Source organism: Emydura macquarii, unplaced genomic scaffold, assembly GCF_026122565.2.
Source record: "Emydura macquarii macquarii isolate MOO-44397 ecotype Brisbane River unplaced genomic scaffold, CSIRO-AGI_Emac_v2 contig_2897, whole genome shotgun sequence".
Lineage (NCBI taxonomy): Eukaryota > Metazoa > Chordata > Testudines > Chelidae > Emydura > Emydura macquarii.
The window spans coordinates 23934644-23950013 of NW_027133034.1; the positions used below are offsets into that span (position 1 = coordinate 23934644).

Sequence of the window (15370 nt, forward strand, 5' to 3'; positions counted from 1 at the left end):
ACAGCGATAGTGGAATGACTACCGAAGGCATGTCACTGCTGTCCTGCAAGCCTTTAAGGAGGTGGGACTAATGGCCAACCCAGCCAACTCTAGTCTGGCCAACTGGAAAATAACTTACCTAGGCTATATGGTGGGGGGAAGAAGATTACAGCCACTGGTTGACAAACTTTTAGCATTAGCACAGTGCCACAAAAAAAATCTAATGCAAAGGTTCCATGGCCTTGCTGGCTATTATAGACACTTCATGCCAAACTTTCCCACAATTGCGGCACACCTGGTAGTGAAAGACACATGCCCAAAGAAAAATCACTACTGCAAGGCCTGTGATAAGCTCTTCAGAACTTGAAAGGACTACTAAGTTAGAAGCCAGTCCTCTTCCATTAGTTAAGCAAATGCAGTCTAGAGCGAAGGTGTAATTGATGTGAAGTAGGTATTATTGTTCTATTATAAAATATTGAAATGAAATGTTAAAAATCCCCTGTTGAAATTCAAAGAGCTCAAGAATGCACACGGTACTTTACAGTAGGAAGACAGTATTGCATAGGACTGCAATGCATTTCTTTCAATGATGGTCTAGTAAGAAATACAGTGTAATCATTACATCATTTTATGATCCTTACATGCACCACTGTAAATTGCCTCTGAACATGCTACTTTATGTGTCAAGTCAGTGTAAATGGCAGCACTACCTCCCACTTGTTATTTTTAATAATACAGTACTACAAAACAAAACAGTGACCATGGCTTGTTACTTCTGCTCTAAAGATAGGGTAGGCAATTGTACATGTGAAAGGCACTCCACTGTGCTCTGACAAGCAACCATTTTGATATCTTTGTTTATTTTGTTGGTGTTTTAAAAAATCTTATTTCTACTAGACAAGTTGACCACCAGCTTACACAGGTCCTCTGGTGGCTTTTACTGTGTTTCTACACCACTGTGTTAACCAAAACTGAGCTTTTTTAAAAACAAAACAAAACAGGAGTTTATATACACATTACGAGATAGATGTGTCTATACAACCATGCTCCCAAACCTCCTCACCCCTGACTCATGCACATGTACATGGTAATGGCATTCATAAAGTGGAAACACAATTGGTTTTGGCTTTTTAAAACATCTGCCACAAATTTAGTCCCATATTATTTGATCACAGTCTGTAAGTACCCACATGGGGAACAAAAATTTGATAATAGATGATGTGACATATGTAATATCCTGGATAAATCTGACTGAATTAAATGTAATACTGCTGGGGTCCATTGTATGAAAATGCAAATGTTTCTGTGTTATTGTGAGACTGTAGGTAACTTATTTGAAGGAGGGGTTATGCTAATATAATTCCTCATGTTATCAGCCCTTTGAAGGGTTGCCCTGGGGAGGAGACCCATTGTCTTGCTGATTACCTATTCACAGTCTCTTCAGAGGTTCAGACTGGATTCTCTAGAGACCATCTGACAAAGAAAGGATATTGAGATAAATAGCCGGCTGATGAACTGACTTGTTCTCATCCAGCAAATGGATAGGATCCCTGGAGGGCACCAGTCCTTAGGAAAGAGCTGGAAGGATTTTGGTCTATCCTATAAGCTGGGTTCTCATTCTGAGCAAAGGGCATGATGAACTTGAAACCACAGGAAAAGCTCTAGTTGGGATTTTGAAGAACTGTTCCTGCCAGAGCCCATGGAGGACTTGGATCTCTGGTAAGCTTGTTGGCATGTAGGTTTTTATTGTTTTTAATATATTTTTTCTGTAATGTTTGCACCTTAAGAATAAAATAGGCTTTCTTAGAAAGAACTGCATGGTGACCTATAAAAGGGGCTATTACACTGTGCTCTGTCTTTGAGGACAGAAGCGAAGCAGGCCTGTTTAGGCAGACTGTGTTTAGTTTGGACTAACACAGTGAAGGAAGAGAACTGTTCAACCTGGCAATATCCTGGTTAGAAGGGAGAGAGACCTGGGTCTCTATCCAAGAGAGGCGATGACTAGGAAGCTGGAAGCCAGAGTTTGAGTGCCATTGCTGGATCACTGAGGGAAAATACAGGTGCAGTTACCCTGAACTGTAACAGTTAGCTCTCCAATCTAGGAGAAAAGGGAATATAACCTTATCCAATGACTGGAAGTTGAAGCTGAGCAAATGCAGTCTAGAAATAAGGTGCAATTTTTTTTTCTTGCACAAGAGTAATTAACCACTAAACCAATTTATGACGGAGTGTGGTGGATTTCCATTATTGGATATTTTTATATCAGGATTGGATGTTTTTCTAAAAGATAGACTATAGCTCAGCCACAGCTATTAGACTTGAAGCCAGAATCAATTCAGGGAAATCCTATGGCCTCTGTTCAGCAGGAGGCCACAATGGTCCCTTCAGGTCACTCAATTTTAATCTATGAATCTGTTTCACAACAGATCTGTCTATCTTCATCTTTTCAAGACAAAATCAAAACTGATATTTTTCCCATTTCAACAGGAAAATTCTGATCTATAACTGATTATTTTTATGGACTTGCCAATGACTTTTCAGCATACACACACCTCCTCCTCCTATCTTACCTTTATAATGCTATTAATTCCTTTCCCAGTTTTTCCCTAGGATGGATGACACACACATAATAGAAAAGAGATATATTTGCAACAAATTCAGTCCTTGTCTATTAGTGCTTTACTGTCTGTAGCTAACAAAGTGATGTTTTATGTGTGTCAGAGTCTTTAAAACTGTGGAGGCACATGTATCTGAGCTACACCATGTAGTCTGTCTGAATGACTCCCTTAGAAAGTTCAAACTGAACTGCATCAACCTCTGATTTATTGGCAGTAGGATCTCAGTTTAAAGGATTACTATATTTTAATTATTGTAAATGCAACATGCCATTTTGCCAGTAGAGGGAGCTATGGGCCATGGAAAAAGTACCATTTCTGGAAGATAAGGCAGCCTAGGATTGAAATTCATTCTTGTGCGCAGGCAGCACAAGGCCTATGCAGAAATTAAGTAAAAGAAACACTTGTTTTAAGACCTGCTGCATTATTTTAGGTTTTATACCGTAGCATTTCTGTAGCTATACAGACATGTTATATGCATTCACTGACAGCTGTAGTGAAGTGTGCCCTTGAGCATGTATAATAGTAAGGCAGGAGAGAGCTGAGTTATAGAAGATCCATTTAAAGTGTAAGTCTAAAAATAAATATCTGAATCTGCCCAGAAAAAACACATCATGCTATAAATACACTTGCACATGATATATATTAGCTAGTATAAAAATGTATTTTTAAGAAATGGTGCTTTCAAGTTTAGGCCATTTCATGTGACATACAACTCAACACGAGAAAAACTTCCTAAAAGTCAAGGAATAGTTAAGTAGTTGTATATAAAGGGGAAATGTTTCTGGTTCTGCCATCTTCAAATGCCTCTTTGCTGAGGAGCAGAGCTGTGAGTCCATTCACGATGTCCAGTACTGAGGAATTAACAGACTGCATTCTCAGTATTACATGTGTAATCTCTCTTGCTGTTTGTACCATCCCATCTTGTACATGAGTTATTTTCTTTGTTACTGTTTGTGTGCAGAGGTAAAACACATGCTGTACTTTGTTACAATGACTGAAAGAAGGCTCCATGAGAATGCAAACACACAGTATCCAGTCTGGAAATAGGGACCTAACTTGACTGACAGCCCTCCCCCACAGCGAACCGGCACATTTAAAGGTACAGCCTGGAGAAAAAAGCATCCTAACATATCCCCTGTGTTTACATAGCTATATTCACCAAATAGATAGATAAGTGCTATCTAGGTTCTTTCATCCTTTTATCATCGCATACCGCCTTGTCCTCTGGTTTTATTTGCTGTCTGTGTCTGTAAAGTCTGGTAAGCATTCAGAATGTACACTGTTTGGAGAGAAGGTACAAATGTTATTAATTGCATAAACACTCAGATCTGCATAGGCTTCTGGAAACACTTAATTCATGCTAGAAATACACAAATACTAGCATAGGCATCCTTACAGTAACATTACATAAACTCATTTGCTTAATCCCTCATGTTCAGAACACAGTATATCTGAGGTAGCATAGTCCAGTGAAGATGGCACTGGGCTAGGACTCAGGACACCCGGGTTCTATTCTTGGCTCTGCCACTGAACTTGTGTGCTACGTTGGCCAAGTTACTTGGCCTCTCTCTTCCTCCTCCCTCACCCACTTATGCTCTTTTGTTGGTCCTGCCTATTTAGATTGTAAACTCTTTAGAGCAGGGACTCTCTCACAATATGTTGAGTGCACAGCACAATGGGACCTTGATCTTGGCTATTGTGGTGCCTCCACATACGTCTTTAGTATATAGATAAAGTATTTTCAGCTAATAATTGAATACACAGCTCAGAATATATTCTAGCTTCACCATTTTGGCATACACTATTGTCAAAATTGGCAGGGAGATGGATAGCTCGCATATTTTTGCCCCTTCTTCACTGAGCTGTGTCAGAGATTCCTGGATGTTTCTCTAGGAAACAGCAGAAATAATGCTCAGGTGGAAGTGTGCCACTTCACATTTTATGCTTTCAAGATGTAGCCTGGCTCTGTTAAAAAAAATACACACAAAAACATTCACAGTAAAAAGACTGCAGTGGGATCTGTAAACAGAATTTAAAATGGTTAATCTCAAAGGTCATAGAACCAGTGGAAAGTAATTCCATTGATCTGAAACTGGCTAGTAAGGAAAAAACAAACATTAACCACAATGGAGATGATGTGATCTGGAAACTTGGATGGAGGAGATGTCAAGTCACAGATCAGCAGCAGGTGCCAAAGTGACCTTTCAATAAATGATTAATTTGGGAAGAATAATGGGCAGGATTTCCAGGTTCTGTAATAAATTAGAAAAAAGCACAAGGAATTATAAATGGCTGAAACAGATAATGAAATGATGGTGTCAAAGTGGGAGATTGAGTACATCTTATTGAGCTTCATCAGCTCTGTTTGCCAGAATGTGTCTGTATGCATCAATTGTTAAGCCCTTTGTTAATACCCTCTTTTGACTAGAAAACCTTTGCCCACAAACATATCCTCACCCTACCACTAGAACGTAGAAAAGCAAATTTTTGAAAGTGATGGGCTCCTTAGAAATAACTAAAATAGCATAGCTTGTAGAAAAATTAGTTTTCATATTGTGCTTCAAATAGCATGCCTTCTAAAAATCAATACATCAAGAAGGCAACATACTAATTACAAAATTACCTTTTTATTAAGGTGGAGTTATAGCCAACTAAGATCCTATAATCTCTTTCAAAGAATCTCCTAACTCTATCCAAAATGTCTGCCAATGTCCTTGAGCTCCCATAAGCTCTAAAATATTTCTTTATATTAGGGAAAAAAGGGAGCTGATTTACTTGCTTTTTCTCAGGAATTTTTAAAGTGTTACTAAAATATTTGTTTTGGTCATGAGGCCCATCCTCATTAATGTTTAATTTTCTTTAGTTAAAATTATTAAATTTAAACTATTAAATGATTCTTATTAGAGAGATCAATTGTAATTGTCATTAGTCAGTAACTGGTAATTGTTTTTACAGCATCAGGAGAAAAAGGGGCATCCACATTTTGCACAAGCAAAGGCAAGTTGCCCGTGAGGCCAGGAAGCTGAACATTTAATCCAGTCTGAATAAAATAAAGATTGTAACACTCTTACTTTTAATAGTAATGGCGTGACCTATGTAGACAACACATCCCAACATGTGATGATCCACCTTGAGCTGAGATGCAGCATTATATAATTCTATGGCTTGTATTATGGCTATCTGTAGCAATCACTTAACGGGTGAGGTTTCAGGCCCATCATCTGCCTCAGTTTTCCCTCTGAATAGGCATCCATTACTTTCCAATATGGTTAGATTGCTGAGGTGACTTAGCCCTTCAGCTAAGTCACAAAGTCCACCCCTTTCTACAGTTAATAAAAGGCCAAAAGTAAACACAACCTAATCTTCTGCCTCAGATGCTTGCTGGGAGTAGCCAGTCCTTTTCCATGACAGTCTTTAGCCTTTCTCTGGGATCAGCTCCCACCCCTCAAATACTGATTGATCCCCCTGTTGTCAGCAGGCATAACACCTCAACAGGTGGCAACACAGGGAGAACCCACACTCACCTGCAAATATAGGTTTCTGACCCTGGGACTTTAACAATTGAGCTATCTGCTCCATAATGGAAATTGTCCTGTCTTTCCAACCATTTTTCTTTTTGGGAACTAGGAAATGTGTCAATTAAAACCCCTCCCTTGGTACTGAAGAGGAACCCACCCTATCATTCCTCGCTGTAGGAGAGATGCCACTTCTTGTTTGAGAATGTTCTCGTGAGAGTGGCCACCGAAAGGGGTGGGGAAGAGGGTTTTGGAAGGGGTAGAGATACAAACTCTATAGTATAGATCAGGGGTTCTCAACCGATGGTACGTGTACCACCAGTGGTACGCGGAAGACGGCTCGGTGGTACGCGAGGGAAAATTCGCCGCCGATTTCGCCGCCGAATCCCCCTCTCACCGCCGCCTATAAACCCTGCTGCCGCCGAATCCCCCCCCCCTTGCTGCCGCTGAAAAACTCTGCCGCCGCCGTTTCCCCCCCGCCGCCGCTGATAAACCCCTCCGCCACCGTTTCCTCCCCCCCTGCCGCCGCCAATGAGAAAGCTGGCCGCCGCCGAATCCCCCCCCTTCCGCCGCCGAGAAACCTTGCCGCCGCTGAATCTCTTCCCCCTGCCGCCGCTCAAAAAGCTCTCTGCCGCCGAATTAACCCCCCCCCCGCCGCGAAACCCATTTGCCGCCACAGAGAAACCGTGCTGCCGCCAAAAGTCCCATCCTCTCTGCCGCCGAAAACTTGGAAACGGCGGCAGGGTTTCGGCGGAGGGCATCGATCCCTCAACGCAATCCCGCCATTTTACCGAGTCTTACTCGGGTCAAGTACAGTCAGGTGAAGTGGTACTTGACCCGACTGTACCTGACCCGAGTGGTACTTTGTAAAAAAAAAAAAAAAAAAAAAGGTTGAGAACCGCTGGTATAGATGAAATGGATAATGCTGAATACCCATTTGTCCATTGTTATTGCATTCCAGGTGTTGAAAAAGAGCCAGACAATCCCCAAATGACACGTGGGAGTTGGGAGGCATTGAACTCAGTAGTTTGCAGCTCTTGAGCACCTGCCAAAAGTAACATTTAGCTGAGAGCTCTGACTGGAATGAGGAACCCACAGCAGAAGATATGGGGAAGTGGATCTTTTGAGCTCCCTGCCTCTTACATAGGGTTTTCGGTCTAGGCTTGGGTTATTGCCAGGAGTATATATTCCCATGGAAGAGAGGGTGGCCCTGGAGTCCTTTAAACCAGGGGTACACCTATCACTGGGGGTACGCAGGGGTCTTCCAGGTACATCAACTCATCTAGATATTTGCCTAGTTTTACAACAGGCTACATAAAAAGTACTAGCGAAGTCAGTACAAACTAAACTTTCATACAGATAATGACTTGTTTATACTGTTCTATATACTATACGCTGAAGTGAAAGTTCAATATTTATATTTCAGTTGATTTATTTTATAATTTTATGGTAAAAATGAGAATGTAAGCAATTTTTCAGTAATACTGTGCTGTGACAGTTTCATATTTTTATGTCTGATTTTGTAAGCAAGTAGTTTTTAAGTGATGTGAAATCTGGGAATACGCAAGACAAATCAGACTCTTGAAATGGATACAGTAGTCTGGAAAAGTTGAGAGCCACTGCTTTGAAGTGCATGAGATCATCCATCTTCTGATTAAATAGATGAATCTCATTGAAGGAAAGGTCCTCAGGGGTGTTCTGGACCTCCCTGGGAAATCATGAAGTCATGACTCCCTGAGCATCATGATGGCAGTAGCCATTATCCTGGAAGATGTATGAGCTGCATCTGTTGCTGATTGGAGATGGTCCTGGCAACCATTTTGCCTTCCTCCATGAAAATCTGAAAACAAGCTCTGTCCTGCTGCAGGAGACTGTCAATAAAGTCTATGAATTTCAAATCGTTTAAGAAGTCATACTTAGTCATTCATGCTTGGTAATTGGCTATCCTGAACTGGAGACAAAAAGACAAGTCCTTCCTTCACAAGAAGTTGAGACACTTGCCTTCCTAAATAGTCGGGGTAGACTGGGTGTGTTGCTACTTAGATCTCTCTATGGCAACCTGGACCACTACAGAATTAGGAGCAGCATGAGAGAACAGAAATTCCACCCCCTTGGTAGGGACATAGAACCGTTTCTCTGCCTTCTTAGGGGCACAGGTAGCTGGGGTATGCCAGACCACTCTATCTGGCTCCAGAATAGCTTTGTTAACAGGGAACGCTATTCTACTGAAGAAAGAGGACTTATGTTCAGGATCCTAATCCTTCCTAATTCTGCAACAAAGTTCTTGGTGTTGCTTATAGTCATCAGGGGGATGGAGACATCAAAGTCACTGCCTCATCTGGTGTTGAAGACAGCAATCTCACCGGATCCAGTGGGACCACTGGATCTGGCGTGTACTCCTTCTCCTCAGTAGGATCCGGGGGCAGCTCCGGTTGTCCCCTCAAAGGGGAGAGAAGAGGTGACTCCTTAGACTCAGTAGGAGGCTGGAGTGGTCCCCAAAGCATGGGGTATCAACTGTTACAAGGCAGATCATAAGGTGGAAGTTGGTCCCAAGATGGCCCAGGTCTTCTGACCAGGAAGGTGTGTCTTGGAGGAGGAGGGCATAACAGTTCACTGGGTAGTTCAGAATCTCACGATGAGATGATTCTGGTTCCTATAGTTCCTATAGCCACAGGAGGGAAATCATAGCCTGAAGATGGAATGGGAGACAAATTCGTCCCAAAAACCAGCTCATAACCTCCCTCAAAAGTAGTGTAGATATTGGCTCATCCTGGAGCATGAGGGGTCCTGGCTACCAGAACCACCGAGCTGCAGCGGAGACAGTCTGTGCCACAGTCTGTGTCTGTGGAACTGTGGGTGACCGATGCTCTTGGCAATCGGTCTTCATCAGTGCTGTCAGTTCCCGGGGTTCATGCTTGGGAGGTACCAGAGGTACTGTGGCTGCCAGGTCGCGATCTGGTGCCGATGGAGCCCTAAACTTGAGGGCTTTCTTGTCATGCCTCTGAGACTTAGGATGTATTAAAATCTCTTGAACTGGATGCTTGAGTGCTTGGCTTAGACAGGGCTGAATCAGACTTCTTTGAAGTGGATTTGGAGGAAGACTTAGCCTCAGCTTTATGAGAAAGCTCCCTGCTCTCCCGACAAGACCCTGCTGAGGGATCTGTGAGGAGACTCACTCACTCACTCCTGAGAGAGCTCATGGCAGAAAGTGCACTCCTTGCAGTGTCAGGCTGATGTATTGGAGGGGCTGGGGGTTCCCTGGCCTGGGTCCGATTGTGGCCTCGAGTCCTTTTTCATTAGGTGCTGCCTAAGGTAAAGTTCCCACCCTTCCCAAGTTTGGCTGGGGAACAAATGGCAGATATCGCATCTTGCCGTGATGTGGGCTTCCCTCAGGCAGTACAAGCAACACTGGTGGTTGTCATTGACTGAAAAAGATCACAGGCAGGAAGCACAGATTTTCAAGCCTGGAGTCCTGGACATAGGCCAGTACATGTGTGGTGCAGGGAGGTGCTCCCCAGGTCAGGGAGACAGTTATAAAATGCTAAACCTATAAGATAAAAGCTTTAAAACTCTAGAATATAAAAACTATTTAGAAATATCAAAGTATATATATATATTCACAAATAAAGAAGAAAGCTGAAACTTAGGACACTGGAGGTTCCGATCTGAACCCTGCAGCGATCAGAAGGTACAGGAGAGATGATTGATCCACTTCACCCTTTATCTCCTCAGTTGGAGGCATAAGGTGAGCCAAGGCACAAAATCATCTGTCTCCAGGCAATAGAAGCACGTGTACCCACAGTGGAATATGCAAAAGGACCAGCACTCGAAGAAGATGGTTTCAAGATTCCTCCTTCCACTTAATTTGGGTGTACTTAATTGGTTAAATGACCACCACCAGAGAATCTCTCAAACACATAATGCAGAGTCCATAGTGATGTCAACCCTTTCCTTCACAAAGGTGAGAATAGAGAATTATTTCAGTATTGCTTCCCCTGCCTTTTTTTTTTTTTTTTTTTTATTTATTATTAAACCTTTGCGTTTATTGTGGTCAATGCGTAGGACTTTTGACAGCTCTTGAATCCACATGTTTGTCACCAAGAGAACCTGAAAAGCAGTTTCCTCCATTTAATGGCAAGGGATGGCATATTGTGCAACACGCAATGGGTATACATTCTAACCAATTGCAAAAGCAAATACTTAAAAACATTTAGCATCAATCCACATTCCTAAGAGGTCTCTAATCTCCCGTTTGGCAAGAAACATGAGGTTAGGCATTATTCGCACATACCACTCAATTAATTGAAAAAGTCATGCTGGGGGCACCAGCAGAGCTTTGGGGTAGAACACCATCTGATTACGTGGGAAACCCACCTTTTACAGTGGACTCAAGCCGAGGGTCATTTGTGGCTTAATGAACGGCTGAACTGGCATATTTTAATAAATTAGTAGAACAAATCCATTAAGCAGAAACTCTCTGTGTGGGTCTCCTTTTCAGTTTTGAAAATATACCCTATGAAGAAAAGATAGGAACGGGGAAGAAAATGATGGCTCTGCTGCTCTCAGAACACAGCTATACTACTCCATCCGTGGAAGGTGTTGGGGTTTTTCCTCCTACCCATTTCCTTAGTAAAAATCCATTAACTTGGCTCCTTGTAGCCACCAAAGGCAAAAGGAAGAAATAAACATAGGTAATACAATTAGAAAATAAGCATTAAACTGATTTCCATAGCATACCATACATCTTGGCATTGATACCAAGCTGTGGCAAATAAAAACTCCACACAAGTTGTGGTTTAAACTAACAGCTGCAACCTTAATAAATAAATGGAAAATTAAAAACCCCAACACAACTCCCAGCTGCTAAGACTAGGTCAATGCAGTTACCTCCTCAAAACTATGGCCACAACAAGCTCCAAAACAGACAAGAGCCCTGACTGGGTACAGCCAAACAGCTCGCTCCTGGAACAAAAAGCTGGGCATGAAAGATGGATGCTTTTAATCTGTGCCTGATGTAAACAGCTCTCCACCCCTACCAATCATTACATCCCATTGCCCATTCACTCCTGGCCCTGTACTAGAGTTTGGCATAAGCCTCAATATGCCCTATTACTGCAAAGAATTCCTGTATATGTAACATAGTACACACAAATCTTCACCCCCAAAATGTATGGCAGACCTCTGATTGTTTCTCAGGAACCCATTAATGATGGCTCTACCCCAACCATACTTACCAATCGTATGTTCAATGAAAGGCAAAACTTGCAGCTGCATTGGGTCAATTCTGCACTGCAGGGAAAAATTCCTTCCCAAGCCCAAATGGTGATCAGCTGCAGCCCGGAGTACATAAGGAAGCATGGAATGTACCTCTGTCCTGGTGGCCATATAGTCCTCTAACTGGGAAGGGAGGAATGAAAGAGAGACAGAGAGGAACAGTCAATTAACTAATCACCACAATGTATCCCCCGCCCCTCCCAACCAGAAAGTCTTCTCCCACCAGGCCAATCCAGGCCATACACTGAGCACAAACTAAACTACCTTCTGTTGGTACAGCATTTGGTGTAAAGGGCTGTCCCCTCACCCTCACTGCATGTTTCACTCACGACATGCTATGGCTGTCTCAGTGTTTGGGATAAACTGCGGTCCTGATATGCACTGCAGAGGATTCCTGCCACAGAGCATGAGAACCACAAGCCGGAACATGCTCCTTACCCAACCAGGTAACTAAAAACTGCTCCAACTGAAGTCTAACGTTAGTAAGAAACATGTGGGTACCTATAGTAAACAGATGAGCCCAGTTACCCTGGACACGTCAGAGCATCCTTATGAAATACCAGTGCCTGATCACAGCACCTGACCTTTCTCCCTGAAATGTACTAGTCTCCTTATTTGTCCCTCCTCCTATCTACTCAGTCTCAGGTTGCTTTGTGGTTTTGCAACATATCTGCCTTTAGGGCAAATTCAGACCACTCGGAGCAAGATAAAATGCTGCATCACAGAGATGGCTTTTAGCTTGAACAAAGAGACACATTCTATTCCCACCAGTGAGATCATTCCTCCTCAGGTGAATGATCAAGATCTTTGGGTGATCCAACCAGACTTCCTTAGAGTTGAGTACAAATCAAGACCCTTGATGCTAGGCCAGTGCAATTGCTCTTGTTCCATCTGGAAGTCCAGTTGCAATCCACTCACCTGTTGCAAGCTGTTGGAGGGCCCAGTGGATGATGTGTGATTGTAGATCTGGATTCTCCAAGGAAGAACAGTGTCTCACAATCTCGCCAGTAAAATAAACAGAAGATATTGCAAGCACAGAACAAAAGCATCAGGAAAACACTATGCCAGTGCTACACTGGGGGAAGGCAGGATAAGCTAGAGAAGTTCATTCAGCTGACAGTACCAGATGAACCAGCAACAGCCAATGGATTCTATCTCCTTTGGATTTAAGCCTAACACAACCACTGAAATATCATCTCCAAACGTAGACTCAATTCCCCAGAAGAATCCCAACCCATTTTTCAACACCATTCCAAGCCAAAACATGAACAGTACTCTGTTATCCCCAGGAAGGAACAGAAGGCCTGGTGCAGCTGGTCAGAAAGGGAAATAAGATGGTTGTTGATATACATACACCACCATGTTCCCGGAGTACTCTGGAAAAAACACTATGTGCTTGATCTATTTTGGAAAAATGCAACCTGAACACCACAGCACCCTCCATCCACTGGGAGCTGACCCAGACCTACGCCTGACCAGAGTAATCACATGACAAAAGAGGCATTAGATTGCCCATTCAAAATGCTCCACAAAGGCTACTACAATTGCAGCTCTAACCATCAAAATAGAAGAACCACTGGGGTGGATGTTCTGAAGAGCTTCTGAGTTGTGACAGGCTGATATAGCGGAAAATACCCAGGAGAGATGATATGGTTGACTGGGCCAGCCCGAGCTAATTTTAAGGTATGCTGAATATTTGTGCTATACATTAAATGCAGTAAAAATCTCACTGTCTTAAATTCCTTACAATCATTTTTAAGAACAGGCTGAAGGCACTTTTAGGATCCTAAGATTTGATCTAAGTTAAGCCAAATTATACGGGGAATTCCTCAATAACCACGTCACTAGGAATTCTATAGTAGTCTATTGTAGTCAAGTACTGTAGCAGGAGGCAATAGAAGATTTCACTGTGTAATGGCACAAAATTGCTTTGAGTATAGCCAGAGGAGTTTTAGGAGGCTCTCTGCCTTTGACAGTCATACAGAACATTATGCAGTGATTGGACATTGGAGTGCATCTCTCCCATTGATCCAAAATGGAACCAGATAATTTTCAGATGGCTCAAAGGAAGGACACACAACTTCTCCCCCTAGTTCAATCCTTCCCCTCACTTCCGCAGTCTCTCCTTTGTAACCCCCATCTCCACAGTCTGTGGGTACATCTACACTGACAGTGGCAAAGTCGCTGCCATCAGATTGACTTATCTGGATCGATTGAGCAGTCAGTGAAGACCCGCTCAATTGATCCAGAAGTCGATGCTGTTAATCCACCCCTCAAGTGGCATAGCATTGAGTTGATGGGAACGCAGTTAAGGTGGTGTGCAGAAGAGAAGCACAGCAGTCAATGGGAATTATGCAAGCTACTCTGCGTAGCTTGCGTAACTCCTGTCGACTGCTGCTGAATCACCGGGTAAGTGTTGATCACGCCTTAATCCTGCCCTGATTGTCTCATGCTCTCCTCCCTTTGGTCTCCCTTCTCTTTCCAAAGTTCTATCCCATACCTGTTTCCATTCATGCCATCTACACTCTCTCTCATCTCTCTTCCCCCTCTTAATTCCAGAGTCCTGCCTTCACCTCACAACTACCCATGCTTTCCCCCTCCAACTTCCATGATATCTGCTCCTTCCACTCTCACACCCCATTAAAAGACAAAATGATCTGAACTTACCCACTCAAAACTGTTTGTGCACAAAGAGAGCCACCTCTGAACGAGTTCCTTAAGCTTTTCTTCTCAGTAAGTAGATATTTCTTTGGGAACCTGTATTAAATTATGATTTTGATTCAGACACCTATCACCATTTTGTTGCACATCACTTACCAATTTCATATTTGAAAGTGAGGTAAATCTGAACACATAATATGAAAAATAATCAGTAGAGTAACGTCACATACACATAAAATAGCTTACCTTGATTCTGAATGTTCTACCAATAAATATTGGTTTTAAAAACAGAAAGCAGAAGCTCTAATTATTAAAACTTGAAGTACTAAGAGTGGAGAGATGACGTTGGCACTTTGTGGTTATTAGATATTAGGAAATCTTGCCTTGTAGTATGAATGTATTGATACAGTAATGGATTTAGTTCCTCATATCATATGGTTTGTAAAGAGATACTATTCTTATTCTACTTAGGAGGAAAATAAATCACATAAGCATAATTTGAATGATGTTTTGGTTACTTTGGATACTTATGTTGAGACTGCAGTACAATGTCTTGTGTTGTGCACATCATTAGCATCAATAGAATCTAATTTATTAGATTAGTGTATTAGGAAAAAGAAGAGATTCTTAAAGGGACCAATACAACACAGACTATTTTTCCTCAATAAACGGTACATATAAATTGTTCTGTAGCCACAATAAACTCTCCAGGTAGTGGCTACAGCATAACAAAATTGTATATTATAGACATTTATTTCTTCCCTCCCACAAGGAGTTGTATTAACTTGAAAAACATGCAGATGAGATCACATGGAAATTTTATGGACAAAATAATGTAATCCTTTTTCACAGGTAAGACCATTTTATCCAACACACAAATGTTTTCCTTTCAATTGTGAAAGTTGGCTGATCTGTTGAAATGTTCCTGTGAAAAGTTATACAAGTATTACATGTTCTTTAAAAAAGGGTCACAGATATATAGATTGAGTTCATGGTAAATGCCAAATATACTGATATGTGATATAGATTATATGCAAAACTGTTAGCAGCTATATCAAGATGTAGATCATCCCATCAGATTTCTAATTACATAGACACAAACAAGAAACAGATATTTGGGGCTGTTTCTTTTACAGAAAAGAGAGATAGTGGTGTATTCCTCCTAATTCTGTTACTCTCCATTACTCAAAATGGCCATTTTCTCTCTTACACAGATTTGTCAATGTGCCTCCGATACAGTTGATCCCTATATCCCTTATGCAGCTTAGGTACAGTCATATAGAAATCACCCTAATAATTGCACATGGAATTCCAGTATACCTT

General features: G+C 42.0%; 1 protein-coding gene and 1 long non-coding RNA gene across 2 annotated transcripts in view; both read right to left on the reverse strand.

Moving 5' to 3' along the window:
- Positions 1-3186: 3186 nt before the first annotated feature.
- LOC137166919 (uncharacterized) lies at positions 3187-12758 on the reverse strand. Its single transcript, XR_010923871.1, has 3 exons — positions 12305-12758; positions 11347-11509; positions 3187-3876 (listed from the first exon to the last, which is right to left on the reverse strand). It is a non-coding gene; the product is annotated as an uncharacterized lncRNA (long non-coding RNA).
- A 1083-nt stretch (positions 12759-13841) lies between these two features.
- TNFAIP8 (TNF alpha induced protein 8) overlaps positions 13842-15370 on the reverse strand; it is a 95567-nt gene continuing 94038 nt past the window's right edge. Inside the window, exon 2 of the transcript XR_010923870.1 lies at positions 13842-14143. The gene's annotated coding sequence lies outside the window, so the exon portion shown is untranslated. The remainder of the gene's footprint in view (positions 14144-15370) is intronic.